This window comes from Bidens hawaiensis, unplaced genomic scaffold, assembly GCF_021521415.1.
Source record: "Bidens hawaiensis isolate Kalapana, Puna unplaced genomic scaffold, B.hawaiensis_p1.1 tig00018571_1, whole genome shotgun sequence".
Lineage (NCBI taxonomy): Eukaryota > Viridiplantae > Streptophyta > Magnoliopsida > Asterales > Asteraceae > Bidens > Bidens hawaiensis.
Window position 1 is genome coordinate 118,264 of NW_027492813.1, and position 16,518 is coordinate 134,781.

Sequence of the window (16,518 nt, forward strand, 5' to 3'; positions counted from 1 at the left end):
ATAGGATAGAAATCTCATGCTCACGAAATGATGACGTGCCCCGACTGGAATGGAACCTACTTACCTCCGACCAGTAAACTACTACTTTTATTAAGTCCGACATGCCTACGAAAACTGAATGACCTGGCGAAATAATATATTTTACGATTATAGTTAACAAACATTTAGAAGTCAGGTGGAATGTACACGTGCATTCCCATTATAACGTACTGATTAAACTCGTAATGAGCAAATATCTACCTACAGGAGAGACCGAACAAAAACAGCTTCCCAATAATGGGATCGTATAGGAACAATTGTCGTATAAGTTGTGAACTATTTATAATTGTTATAACACGTGCTTTGATAGATAAGGATAGTATGGTATTGTCGTGTATAGCTTCTGATACTCCATACAAGCATATGGTGGGGCGCTATGCTAATATGGAGGACGATTTGGGCATTTTTAATACAAACATTGACCCCTATTGGGTTAAAATTTCTTGTCATGAGATGACAACTTTTAATATATATGCAAACTTTGGTGTTTGCTAGGCTAATTTTACATACTATCCTTAGTATTCAGACTCGAGAACAAACCAGTGTGATATATACGTGTTAATTGAAATACCTGATTACTTCTTATTGTAATTTCTTTTGTGATTATTAGTGTATGTGAATTTTGTTAATTGTTGGATAACTGGTTATTGTTATAGAATGGCCCCGAAGAAAGTAAACATGTTGTCTGAGGCAGATATAGCCGAGATGATCGCTCGAAAACTACAAACAGTACTTCCGACAATAGCAGCACAATTCGCTGCTGGTATCCATACAACTATGAATACAAATCAAGTGCCGAACGCTAACGCGGCCGTAAATACTAATCCCCCGACAAATACTAATACAACCACAAATGCTCCCCCGATAAATACTGATACTATCACAACTAATACTCCCCCGTACCGAACTTGAACAATAGTTGTAACAATCAAAATCCCCCGCAACACGGATATCAACTTAAGAACTTCATGCTGTGTAAACCTATGGAATTTAGCGGTACTGAAGGACCAAATGGACTGGTAAAGTGGATCGAAAAGACTGAATCCATCATTAATATCACTAACTGTCCACCAGATTGTATTGTCAAATTTGCTACTTCTACATTTGTAGACCACGCGCTAATGTGGTGGAATACTGTTGTGCAAATTCGAGGACAGGAGGCAACCAATCGTATGTCTTGGACAGAACTTAAAAATCTTATGATAAAACACTTTTGTCCGATAAACGAAATTCAGAAATTAGAGCAAGAACTTTTGAATCTAGAAATGAAGGGTGCAGATCACTTGGAGTATACCCACCGCTTTAACGAACTGGCTCGTCTAGTCCCATGGTTAGTTACTCCAGAACCTAAACGTACTAAACGCTACATTTGGGGTTTAGCCCCCGAAGTCAGGAGTTTGGTTAATTCAACTAGCCCTGTAACTTTCGAAAATGCCGTGTTACAAGCCGGCATTGTAACTTCTGATTTGATTAAAAGTGGTGCGTTAAGAATGCCCGGGGAATCATTTGGTACAAAACGAACCAATTATGGAGCAGGAATACAAGAAAGACAACAGAATAAATGTGCGCGCCTTGCAATACAAAATTACGCTATGATCAATTCCGACGTGAAGCAAGATAAGTATAACGGACCTTTGCCAAGATGCGGAAAATGTGGTTATCATCATGTTGGTGAATGTCGGACCAATGTGTGTCACAAATGTGGGAAGGTGGGACACTATGCCCGAAATTGTAGAACCGTTATGAATACTATAAATCCACCAACCCAACTCCAGGCCTCACAACTACCCCAACCGCAACCAACACGACAACAACCAGTCTACCAAAACCAACCCATAATAAACCGTAATGCCTGTTATGAGTGTGGTAGTATGGAGCACATCAAGAAAGACTGCCCTAGTTGAACCCAATTACGATGGAAAGACAAAGGCAAGGACCGGCATCGACGTCCAACTCAACTAGGGGTCACGTATTGTGAATAAACCGGATAGAACAAATGTAGTGACAGGTACATTCCTAGTAATGCCTAATATACTTTAGTTTATTTATTACGGACACTGATAGACGTTTCGTTCCTACAAGTTATTACCTTGGAAAATATACCGTCTAGTAAAATAACAATTCTGTGTACTATAGAAACCACCAAAAGTAAGACTATAAATACTAACCATATTACTCGAAAAACTACCCTCTTAACCTAAATAACTAGCTATTCCCTATCGATGCACTCCCGGTGGAAGTGAGGAGTCATTGTGTAATAGTCAGTATGGACTAGTTAATTGAGTTCAAATGAAGGTTATATATAGAAATAGAACTGTTATACTGCCTCTTCTAGATAAAGAAGTGATCCCGTACACGGAACAAAACCTAGTACCCCAATGATGAAACACGGGTGAGGAAAACTATACTATCCGTAACCGAAACTTGAACTTTAAACTTTTATAGCCTTAATAACTGAGTGATGAACAAGGAAAAGTCAGGCCAGATGTTCGGATAAACTGAGTACTAGTATAAAGATGCAAGCGAAATATATGAAGGAATCATAGGCACATATGTTGTAAAGTGTGCACTATTATAAGTTAACGGGGAATACTAAAGATCCTCGGAGATGCTACAACAATTCGAGATACCCCATTGGAAATGGGAAACAAACTACAATGGATCTCTTAACACATATTCTTAAAACATCCCGAGAAAGCAATGCCAGCTGAATGATAGTTTCTTGACTAATCCACTCCAAATACCTTCTTCTGATTTGTAACAACTACCCAACTAAAAAAAACGCGCCATAACAAAATCTTATCCTTAGTAAATTGTGTATGAAACCTTATGTCCCGAATCGACCTGAGCACGGGCTGTAGTCCTCTAACAAACAATCAAACCATATAAACTATTCAAACAATAGAGGAAAGTGAGACCAGTAATTTCAACCCTCGTACATTAATAGTCATCATAATATTATACAAGTGGTAATATACTATATTACACGAGCAAGAATATAACTCGCCACCTTATTCAATTGAAAATTGGCGACCCCCAAAATACAAAATCCGATTCGATTTCGAGAATCATAAATAAAGCTCGTAATATTAATAACAAACCGAAGGCCGTCTAAGGCTAACAAGAGGGCTATGCTGAGAAATACGAGAAGTTATCAAATTTTGAAAGTTGTTAGTTGAGTTGAGGAACGGTGAGTTGATTCTAAAATATATAGCACTGTACAAAATTGCCTTCAAAGTTAACCCCATAATATATTAAACAAAATTATTTCACTCCCTATATTTCATATATCGAATCAAAACGAGTGCCTTACTGACAGGGCGGAATTAGTACTATTTGAAAACTTTTATACAACTAAACTCTATAAAGAGACTCGTGAAAATGCTGAGCGGGGAAAATCAAACAGTTGCGACACAATAAAATCTCATTGAATAAAATTCAGTGGAATCCACAACGGGGAATCAAACGTGTTTGGAAACAGAAAAAAAAAACGAATTTCGAAACAAATGATTATAAAAATTTCCCCCAAAAAGAGCATATTTGGCATATTGAATTTCGGGGACGAAATTTCTTAACTGGGGGAGAATGTGACATCCGTGGCAAAACCGAGTACACCTTAGTACTTACAAACTCGAATAAGCGTTTAACCGCTTATTGCGTAACGAGCAAACGAATAACCAAACGGGTCTGGTTATGACCCAGATATCCTGAGGGGCCATCTATACGAGATATATGTCTATTAGAAGCCAACATACTGATATTAAGGCCTTAGTATGATAGCAAACTAGTTAAACGAAAACATGCTCGTTTAACTACCCACTATGGACTTAAACGCGAAAGATAGTTACAAACCAAGCATTGTATCATCCGTTAAGCCGAAAAAGACTTACCAAACACTTATTTGAAATGTTTTAAGAGATCCGTGAAAATATTTTCGATTTTTACAAACGTATGGTATGTTTTTATAATTTTACACAAAACTAGCCGAAAAACACTCTTTTTCGCTCCGTTTGTCGCACCCGATATATTTTTGTAGCCAAAAACCGAACCCGAAATAAATTTGGACTCGGCATTTCACGTTCGGGCACGTAAATCGAGAAAAGTGGGCCAAATGGGCCCAAAAGGGGACCCAACGAGCCCAGCCCGCCAAAGAAGACTTTTCCCCCCTTAAACCCTTTTCAAATTTAAACAAGTTCTAAGATATTTTGTGATATCTTTTTCATGAGAATTCTGGACACAAGTTCTGCTCCAGCCACAAAACCTTCAAACCCTAAGGTAAGGAGCTTAAATAAGTAGCTTTTGTACTTGTTTAAAGTCGTTTAATACCATAAAAACATGTATTGGTTACTAAAAATCATTCCTAACCGTGTAAAAATCCTAAAAATGGTCCATAAACATGTTTTGATCATAAACACGGTAAGGAACCTGTTTTGATTGTTTTTTTGGCCATAAACACGGATGAAATGGTTGAAACGGCGTTTTTACGGTTCAAAAGTTCGTTTTTGTGCAGTAGCCGAAACCCTAAGTTAAGGGCTGTTATGTTGATGAAAAATTGTTTGGTTTGTGATATAGGCCTGTACCTAGCTTATATAGAAGCACAATAACCCGAAAATTGGATTAAGAGAGCGAAAACGAACCAAAACCCGCTAAGGTAATACCGAAACACTCGCTTACGGGCTATTTAGGTTAAGGTTTTGATGTGCATATTGTTAGAACTTGAAATTTTTCAGGGACATCAGGGACCATGTCAATAAGTCCCTGTTCAAATTTGGTAATTTATCGACCATCCGAGAATATTTGGCGAATTTATTACCGAATTGGGATAATTTTTTGGGTAAAATAGCTAAAATACTTTAAAAATTATGAAACTTTTCTGGGAACTCAGATTTTATGTATTTTGATCACATATGAATTTTAGGATCATTTGGATAAGTCTAAAGGTTTTTTGTGTATATGCGTTCGTGTGAATTTTTATAGCCGAATTTGGGTCGAAAAGAATATTGAACAAGCTTTTTACATTCTGGAATTGATATAGATTGTTTTGGGACATTATTTGAGTATTCAGGAATTTTTGTGGAATTTTTGGAAATTGTTTGGGGTAAACGGACGATTTTCAGGCGAAATATAGCTGACAAAATGAATTTTTATAAATTAATAAATTAGTAAATAATTCCATAAATATTTTTATAAAAATCTACATATTTTAATTGATAAGTGGTTAAATTTTCATAATTTAATGATTAACGGTTAATTAATTATGCTAATCTGAATGTTAAACAAATTTAGTTTTTATAACAATCGGCAAGTTCGCGGCTAGTGAACCTGCGGGAAAATCAAAACACCAAGAGTGATCAAAAATCATATGTTTGGACTAATTAAGTGAAAACGAACTTTTCTATGAGAAACCTGGACAATTCGGATAGATTGTGCGCGTTTCTTCTTAAATCAAACTGAATAAACGGAAACGGGCCCCGAGGCTAATCCGGTACCCCAGTATGTGATCCTTCTTTATAACTTAATCATTTTATTAACCAATACATTTACCCAAGCTCATTTTCCCATAACTGTTTTTTGAACGCGTAAACGAACAACTTGGCCCAGTTGGGAAAACGGGAATCTGAGCCAAGTTCAGTTTTAAGTATTAGACATTGAACAACATCACAACCTAAGCCTATTACCACTTTCTAGGCGTTCCAGCTATACCCAGATTAGTTATACAGCCCAGTTTAGTACTGAGATTATAATAATATTAAAATATTAATATTATTATAATATGGACTATAGGGACTAAGTGATAGCAAGGAAAACGAACCCCGAGCTGACCTCGCACTGAGTGCCTACAAAACTGTGAGTTTCATGACCCCACTCTTTAAAATATTTTACGAACTTTTGGGGTGGAAAGCATGTTTATACACGTTATCTATCTGAAAACGGTTCAGGATATAAAATATCTGAACATTTATATATGAAAAGTCCCTACAAACATAATGATTGACTACGTGTTGATGAAAGATGATTATTATCGTTGATTGATATATTGAGTGGAGTTAATACGAATTGCAAAACATAATGAAATTACACGTGACAGCATGTTTATACAAATACGCTGTGTACTGTTAAATATAACGTGGTCTGTGATGACCATGGGGCTATTGTGGGCGGAAGGGGGGCCACAATAGTAACAAACTAAAGATGAGTATGGCCTATGAGCCAAGTTCTGCTGCAACTTAATAAACAAAGTTGAGTATGGCATATGAGCCAAGTTCTGCTGCAACTTAATAAACAAAGTTGAGTATGGCCTATGAGCCAAGTTCTGCTGCAACTTACTAAACTAAAGTTGAGTATGGCCTATGAGCCAAGTTCTGCTGCAACTTAATAAACAAAGTTGAGGATGGCCTATGAGCCAAGTTCTGCTGCAACTTATAAACTAAAGAAACTAAAGTTGAGTATGGCATATGAGCCAAATTCTGCTGCAACTTATAAACTAAAGTTGAGTATGGCCTATGAGCCAAGTTCTGCTGCAACTTATTAAACGAACTAACTTGATTATGACATGAATGTTAAGAAAATAATGTGATTATGCGTATTGTGGGCGGATGGGGAGCCACAGTGTTTGGTGATACGTGATAAATACTATATGTGTTTATGTGTCTATATATACATGCTATGTGATTAGGCTTAGGAGATACTATGTATAGAATATACTAATTATTTGCGTGTACACTATATAATGTTTGAGTTTACGTGGAATCATTGTGGGCGGAAGGGGGACCACAGTGGTTGATGTTAACGCGGAACCGTTGTGGGCGGAAGGGGGGCCACAGTGGTTGAGTTTATGTGGAACCGTTGTGGGAGGAAGGGGGTCCACGGTGGTTGGTTAAATACGGAAATTGGAAACACGTAGTACGAACAAACAATCACGATTTTGCCGAAATTTTGAATTCATATTATAAACTTACATGTGTGCATATGCACACACAAGGATACGGCTGTACATATTTATACAAACGTATATACATATTTTTACATACGCACGTACATACAAACTATGACTGTCTGGTACGCAGAACTGATTTCGTTAAACTTATGAAACTCACCAACTACTCGTAGTTGACCGTTTTTTTTAAACATGCTTTTCAGGTAATTAGAAAGGTGGAATAGATTGCTCATGTGTTTCGTGTTGGGATTGTGATTGATGCTATGAGCATTCGAGTATGCAGTGAAGTAGTTAACGGACTAGTTTGATTGAATCACTTAGTTTGTAAAAGATGTTAGAACGATGTAATATATTGTAAATTAGTTAGTAATGTTTCCTTATGAACATGTATTTGATACCAGTTGTATCTGTTGCATTTCCGTTTTACGCTTCCGCAGACCGCTCAACGGGGTGTGACAATTTTATTTTTATTTTTTTGGACATTAGTTTCATTTCAATTCGGATTCAAAATGTTTGGTTGTTAATTTTTTTTTCAGCTTGTTTAGGTTTGGTTTTTGTTTCACTTCAAATATTGGGTTTTAGTTTCATTTTGATTTGGTTTGAATTTATTCAATTTTAGGTTTTAGTTGGTTTCGTTTAGGTTTTCAGTTTATTGGTTTTTGGTTGTGCACAAAGACATACCGAAGCATATCATGTTATCAAATATCTTCCCAAAGACATACTGAAACATAGTATGTAATCAACAAGGGAATTCAAACAGAGGCAATTGCCATTAAAACCACAATGTTTCCTAATCACTCAGTTTTGAATTTGAGGAAGAAATCGTTACCATACATGACCATCCTTAAAGTGCATACCAAAATTCATGAAATAAAACTTATAGTAGGATAAATTGACCTAAATTTTATGCGATCCATTAATTGAACACACATTAAATTCCTTCAAATCATTTGTAAACCACCAGAGTACAAAATTAAAATGACAGTAGGATATAGATCAAGTAGAAACTCATAACTTTGAATGATTCATGTATATGAAGTTGCTTCATTTGGTTAACATCTAGAAACTTATTTTTTGTAGACTGTGTAGATTATTTATTTATTGAAAACATTAATAATTGACAGTTTGTGGTTAAACCTCATAATTTTATTACTTTATTTGGTTAACATCTAGAAACTTATTTTATATAGACCGTGTAGATTATTTATTTATTGAAAACATCAATAAAAAACACAAGTAATCTATCTACCTATTCTAAAAGTAAAATAATTGTGAACATATGTTAGTTTGTGGTTAAACTTCATAACTTTTTTCCCTCCAAACTAATAACTATGCCATACATCAATAATTATTTACTTTTCTTTTACACTTCATTTATATTATATCTATAACATGATTAAATTATTCACTTTCATTTAAACTGTATTTTATTATATATACTACGCATTTTTATAAAAATAAATATTCTTATAAATTATAAATACCTGCTTTAAATATATCCATTTATTTTTTCAGTTAATTTATTAAAATATATATATGTGTTAAAATGTAATAATATATGCCATTCACTTTCATATATAATAAAGTTTATCATAGTTAATTTCTCGGTTATTTTTATCAATGATTGTTTCAGGTTTTTTGTGGAACTTGAATTTGATTGTTACGGGTCAAAAGTTGGTAAATAAATTGTGTGGTACAAGTTAACTACATTTGGCTCAAAATTTGTTACGGGTCAAAAATGGGTAATATGAGTATTTTCAAAAGTTTAATAATGGAAGTAGATTTATTATCAAAATTTTTATGGGTTCAAAGTTTTGATTTGAAAATATCAAACAAATGAAAGTTAGAATTTTAAACGTGATTTAGGTTTCGAATTTATTTTCAATGACATTTTTGGAAATAATAAAAAGATTCGTGGTTTGGCTAATTGACTATTTTTCCCACAACTATTAAAATTTAAGAAAAGACGACGAACACTTTCGACATGCTACCTCCAGGCCTATCAACGTTTCTAACTTTTATCAAATTTGAAACATTTGTATCAGTATTAAGTTTTCCTTTAATGGTGATTAAAATGGTGTGTGAAACATGACATACAAAATTATGTTCAAGTGAAGCAAAACATTCACAAAATTGAACAGGTTAATATGTTATTTTTATGTGTTGTCATTATGACAAAGTCGAGAAGCCCCATCAAAATTATAAAAATCATTTTCATGGTGTAACTCATAACAATATATATATATATTGTTGGACTCGATATCCCCAAGACACATATTATAATTGATGTGGCTAGTATGTCATGATCCAAGTCGGGTCATACCCAATAACAAGCTAGACAAACACCAACAATAATATTTGTTTATATATGATATGATCATAACAAACGAATATTAACACTTGAGTTATTTGGAAAGGGGTTTCTAAATAAAATGTACTTGTGAAATAAATAAATCATATGGATGATTTATACTTTGAGAGATAGGCTTCTATAATGTTACTTAAGATGGTTAAATAACAATATGTGAAAATCATTACCTTGCATATTACATGAAATGTGTTATATTTATAATGGTATAACTTATAACACATATGTATAAATATAGTAACCTTGAAAAATAATGAAAATATAAAAGGGAAAGAAAGGCCCCCCGTCTCTTAATCTCCTTGTTATTTTATTATTATATAGAGGTTAGTGGAGACATGCAAGGATGGTGATTGGTGTAAAGTGAGGTGCATCTTGAAAGGTTTATTATCTTTCATTCTTTGAAGCTTCTTTCATACAACTCATAACCGCAAGTAACAAAAAGGTACAAGAGGAAATATCCTCTCAACTTCATCTTCTTTTCTTCTTAGATTCGGCCAAGATCAAAATAAGGAAGAGGAGTGTTTTTCAAGTGAAAATCCTAGCTAGAAGTGGTGTATTGTCGGAGGCTTGGGGTATGCAAGCTCGAGGACCTTCCCTTTAAAGTTCTTGCCTTCCATCCATCCTCTCCTTCACCCGGATTTGATTCTCTTGAAAGGTAGATTTAACATGCATGTACTTTTAGTGACATGCATGTGTTTGATAGTATGTATTTCGTATTTGGATCCGGGCTTGGCTTTTTCATGTGTAAAAATAGGTTTTATACATGTCAAATTAACAAGATTTAAAACTTATTTCCGCTGCGTTTCTGGTAAAATAGGGATTTTATCACTTTGATAATCTTGTTAAAACCCAACAATGGCATCAAGAGCCACTTATACGGATGCATGCTTCATTAGACCCAAAAATTTTCGGGTTTATGGTGGGGTTTTACCATATGGCCGAAAATTTTGGGGGTTTTGGTTACCCCATGGTTTTCCAAGGTTATACTTTACATGCATGTGGTAATCTTGAGAAACTAAGTCATTTGGATGATTATTTGTGTTGTTTGGACAAAACCCGAAACTTTCGGTTTTGTCAAGTTTGGGCCGAAAGTTTTGGGAAAATGGAAACCATTTTGGGTCTTGTATTATTGCATATTTGGATATGTAATAGATGTTCATAACCTAACCATGGCCTTGTGTTTGGTTGAATGATTGTGTTGATATGTTTGTTCATTCAAGTGGTTGTTTGTTCATTCAATATGGTTGTAATATTTATTTGGGTTTGTAATCTATTTATTCTTTCAAATGGTTTGTAATAATAAGTAGATTAGATGTATTTCTTTTACTAGAGAAAAATGTATTAGGATATATATTTGTAAAAGAAGATGCAAGGAAGGAGGCCCAAATAAAATGAAGGAGACCACAACACGGGGGTGAACACTTGGACCATTTGGATGCGGGATCAAGTGGGAGTTCACTGACACAAGCTCGTGTCCTTTTGAGTCCCTTAGGAGAGACTTTTTGACACACTTGTCTTCGGTCAACAAGTGTGGTCAACATTAGGAGGCTATGGTTATGAACTTGTGGTTGTGTATGTTTTATTCTTGCATGGTTGATTTACTTTTGTTTGTGTTATTGGAATGTGGTTTGCTAACAACCTAAAATCAACAGCTAGCTTAAAATTGGTTCCTTAGAAATCGTTAGGTGATAAAAATTGGTTTTATTAAAGGCTAATGATTTCATAATAAAATGGGTTTTATTGTTAGGAACTTTGAAAATGGGTTTTTTAAATAAGTACCGTACATTTGAATGCATGCAAATGAAAGGAACATAAAAAGTTTTCCAATATAGAATTTAGAAAAGTAAAATTCCTTTTTATAAAATAAGTTGAACACCATCCTTTTATACGACACTTGAATCACTTGGGTATTCGGTGTGGGATAAAGGTCAACTAACCGCATTAGAGGAAACTTGTGAGTTGAGGTGGGTTTGCCATATTTGTGGGATAAATGTCACCTAACCACTTGTATGTGTAAATTCACACGTGTGTGTAAGTAGGATGACTTAAATTGGAAACCATGTGAATAGGGTCACCGAAGCATGGCGTAGATTGGTGTTGATGGGATTAAACATACCAACTAAGCATGAGATGCTTAACCGATCCCATAAAACTAGAAATTGCAAAGGGTTGCAATCGTCAAACGTTGACTACCTTGTTAATTTAAATAGTGGGATAAATGTCACCTAACTACTATTTGAATGTGACGTTGGGTTCTAGATTTTAGTCATTAATTGTCTTGGAGACATAAAAGGGTATTAACGATTAAAATATTTGATATCAAAAATACTAAAATTGAGCTTTGTTATATTTGTAGATGGCCGCAATCAACAATCCACCTAACGTTATTATTCCACCCGTTAATAACCTATCAGTAAGATCTCTTCTTGACAAGGATCGTCTAAACTATACAAACTTTATGGATTGGTATCGAAACTTGAGAATCGTTCTCAAGCAAGAAAAGAAATACTATGTATTAGAAGATCCAATTCCCGATGAACCTAGCATTGACAATGCCGAAGACCATAACAATTGGGAACTATGATTCCCAACATGATCACCCAACTAAAGGAAATGTTCCTTACACAAGCTAGGGTGGAACGCTTCGAAACGGTTCGAGCGCTTCATGCATGTCGTATGGAAGAAACCCAATCGGTCTCATCTTATGTACTTAAGATGAAAAGCTACATTGATCGTCTCGAGCACCTTAATTGTCGCGTCTCAAACGAGTTAGCCACATATTTGATCCTAAATGGCTTAACCAAAAAGTTTGAGACATTTGTTATGAATTATAACATGAATGGGTGGGACAAGAGCATTGGTGAGCTTCATGCAATGGTTAAAACGGCCGAGACGGGAATGGGTAAAAAGGTTTTACCCATTTTCACGATCAATGAGGGAGGCAACAAGAAAAGGCATCACCCGGAACCCAAGGCAAAGGTTTCCAAAGGTAAGGGACAAGTCAAGGGCAAGTTCAAGGGAAAGGCTAAAGTGGAACCACCCAAACCAAAGAAGCTAAAGCTTAGCTCGGAGGATCCGTGCTTTGGATGTGGGGAGATAGGGCATTGGATGAGGAATTGTCCAACCTATCTCAAAGAATTGAAAGCTATGAGGGATGCGGGGCAATCCTTGGGTACAACTTTCATGATTCATATTGATCTTAATCTTATTTCCTCTAACACATGGGTATTGGATACCGGATGTGGAACTCATATTAGCAATTCATTGTAGGGGTTCAAGGGAAATAAAGGATTCAAGAAAGGAGATATTAGTCTCTTCATGGGAACGGGGCAAAGGTTGTTGTCGAAGCCCGAGGAGACTATACATTAAACCTTCCAAATGGTTTGGAAGTTATTTTGAAGGACATTTTGTATGCTCCTAATTTGACTAGGAACATTATCTCCGTTTCTTTGTTAAAACAATATGGTTATGATTTTAAATTTGTGGACAATGGTATTTGTGTTTTCATGAATAATGTCCTTTATTTTAAAGCAATGCCGTCTAATGGCATTTATGAATTAGTTCATGATAACACATCCTATGATAACGTGTTGTACCAATCAAGCACCAAGAAACTCAAAATGGATTTGAGTAATACTTATCTTTGGCATTGTCGCCTTGGTCACATAAACAAAGACCGCATACATACACTTCAAAAGAATGGTTTTTTGGAATCAAGTGAAGATGATTCATTTGATAAGTGTGAGTCTTGTTTACTTGGAAAGATGACCGAGGACCCCTTTAGTGGAAAAAATGAAGGGGCAAAAGACTTATTGGGTATCATACATTCGGATGTATGTGGTCCTTTTAAGACAATGACAAGGAATGGTGAAAGATACTTCATTACTTTTATCGACGATTATAGTCGTTATGGGTATGTGTACTTGTTAAGACACAAAGATGAAGCCTTTGAAATGTTCAAAGTGTTCCAAAATGAAGTACAAAATCAACTCGATAAAACCATCAAAGTACTTCGTTCGGATAGAGGAGGTGAATACCTAAGTGATGTTTTCCAAGATCATCTTAGGAGTTGTGGAATCATCTCACAACTTACTCCACCCGGAACGCCACAACATAATGGTGTGTTCGAAAGGAGGAATCGAACTCTATTGGATTTGGTTCGATCTATGATGCCTAGAAGCACATTGCCTCTATCATTTTGGGGTTTTGCTTTGCTCTTCGCGGCCCGTATTCTAAATATGGCCCCAACCAAGAAAGTGGACAAAGCACCTTATCAAATATGGAATGGAAGGGTTCCATCATTATCATATTTAAAAGTATGGGGTTGTGAGGCTTAAGTCAAGAATAACACCCAAAACAAACTTGAAAGTCGATCCACTAAGTGTATCTTTGTAGGATATCCCAAGGACTCTATGGGATATTATTTCTACAATCCAACCGAGCAAAAGGTGTTCGTTGCTCGAAAGGCCGAGTTCATGGAAACTAAGTTCCTTATGGAAGGTACTAGTAGAACGGTGGAACTCGAGGAGGATCGAGAACCACATGCTGATACACGTTTGGTTGATACTAGCACTCAACAAGAGGTTGTTGAGAATGATCAAATGGTTGATCAAGACACACAAAACGTTCACAAACCCGGTAGGATTAGTCATCCACCCGAAAGATATGGATTTTTCATGGATGGGTGCTATGTGGTAGATTCGGATGAACCCATCACATACCTTGATGCAATGTCACAATCCGACTGTGACAAATGACTTGAGGCCATGAACGTTGAGATGCAATCCATGCATGACAACCAAGTATGGGATTTGGTTGTACCACCTCGTAATTCCAAACCGGTAGGAAGTAAGTGGGGTTTCAAGAAGAAAACCAATATGCATGGAAACTTGGATACTTATAAAGCAAGACTTGTAGCAAAAGGTTTCACTCAAACTCAAGGGGTTGACTATGATGAAACTTTTTCTCCCGTAGCAATGCTAAAGTCTATTAGGATATTGTTTGCCATAGCCGCACATTATGACTATAAGATATGGCAAATGGATGTCAAAACCGCTTTCCTTAATGGGCCACTTGAGGAAGATGTCTATATGGTTCAACCCGAAGGTTTTGTCGATCCACAACATCCTAATAAAGTATGCAAGTTAAAGAAATCAATCTACGGATTGAAACAAGCATCTAGAAGTTGGAATCACCGTTTTGATGAAGAAGTTAAGAAATTTGGGTTCATCAAGAATGGTGATGAAGCTTGTGTGTATAAGAAAGCTAGTGGGAGCATCATTACCTTCTTAGTATTGTATGTTGATGACATACTACTATTTGGGAATGATATTCCAACCATGGAAGGGGTAAAATCATGACTTGGAAGTTGTTTTTCTATCAAGGATCTTGGTGAAGCCGCCTATATTTAGGGAATAAAGATCTATAGGGATAGATCAAGGCGGTTGATAGGTTTAAACCAAAGTGCATACATTGACAAAATCTTGAAGAGGTTCAAGATGGAGAACTATAAGAAAGGTTTGGTACCTATTCAAAGAGGAACGATATTGCGTAGGTCTCAATGTCCAAGCTCAAAGGATGAGCAAGAGAAAATGAATGGAATCCCATACGCATCGGCTATTGGATCCATCATGTATGCAATGGTATGCACTAGACCGGATGTGTCATGCGCTTTAAGCATGACAAGTAGATTCCAACATAATCAGGTAAATAGCCATTGGATGGCGGTCAAGAGTATATTGAAATACCTTAGAAGGACTAAGGATATGTTTCTAATATACGGTTCGGGTGAGGAGGAACTCGTTGTAAAGGGTTACACGGATGTGAGTTTCCAAACCGATCGAGATGATTCTAGATCACAATCGGGATATGTTTTCATTATGAATGGTGGGGCAATATCTTGGAAGAGCTCAATGCAAGATGTGGTAGCATTATCCACCACGAAATCGGAATACATCGCCGCCTCATTGGCAGCTCAAGAAGCTGCGTGGATTAGAAAATTCATTGCCGACCTAGGGGTAGTCCGTACCATTCCAGACCCTCTAGAGATCTTTTGTGACAACGAGGGTGCGATTGCTCAAATCAAGGAACCTCGTGAACATCAAAAGACGAGGCACATTGAGCGGAGGTTCAACTACATAAGGGATGAAGTTGAAAAGGGAAAGATATGTATTCGCAAAGTTCACACCGATCAAAACATTGCAGATCCACTCACGAAGCTCCTTGAAAGGCCAAAGTATGAGGGTCATACTTGTGCCTTAGGACTTCGATATTCTAGTGATTGGATATGATCGAATTTTGTATTTGGATATCGGAACAATTGTTATTTTGACTCATTGATATGATTATGGTTTATGATTATGACATTTTGAGTTATGTTCCATTTTAGCATGTTTAATGCCATGAATAAGTTACTTATTCTAAATATCCGTAGTCGCTCATATTTGTGGGAACAAATATGAAGGTAAGACTATTATGAACTTGGATTGGTGGATATTCATGGGATATGAATATAGAGCAAGGGTTGCTGCCAAGGTTCATAGATATTTATGGGTTATAAATATTGGACTGGCCCGCTCTCAAATGTTACTACATGGAATCCTTGTGATTGATCATAAGTAAATTTGAGTAAAGGCGAATATCATAGTATCCTCCGACCTGAGATACATATTGGGTCTTGATATTCACCAAGTATTATACTTTGACTTAGTTCTTCACTGCTTTGATACATGACAATACATAAGGCTAAGATCAGGTCTAATACAAGGTGATTGTGAGAGACGTATATAGTCAAGAGGGGATTTGTCCCTCTTATTCGTTGAGAGTGAGATGTCTAAGGCCTGAAAAGTTAAATCAACAGAGAATGATCACTCTGTGTCTCTGGATTTGACATGAAATCTGAGGCAAAATGATAAATGATAAATGTACCTAAATCATTTCAAGTAAGGGACTTGAAGGGGATGATGTTATTGAATGGCACTTCGTCATGCGTATTAGGGGTAGTAAACCGTAGTTAGGCGGTATTTGCTACTTGCATCAATCTTCTATGTATCTTGTGCAAGTGGATGATTGTTGGACTCGATATGCCCAAGACACATTATAATTGATGTGGCTAGTATGTCATGATCCAAGTCGGGTCATACCCAATAACAAGCTAGACAAACACCAACAATAA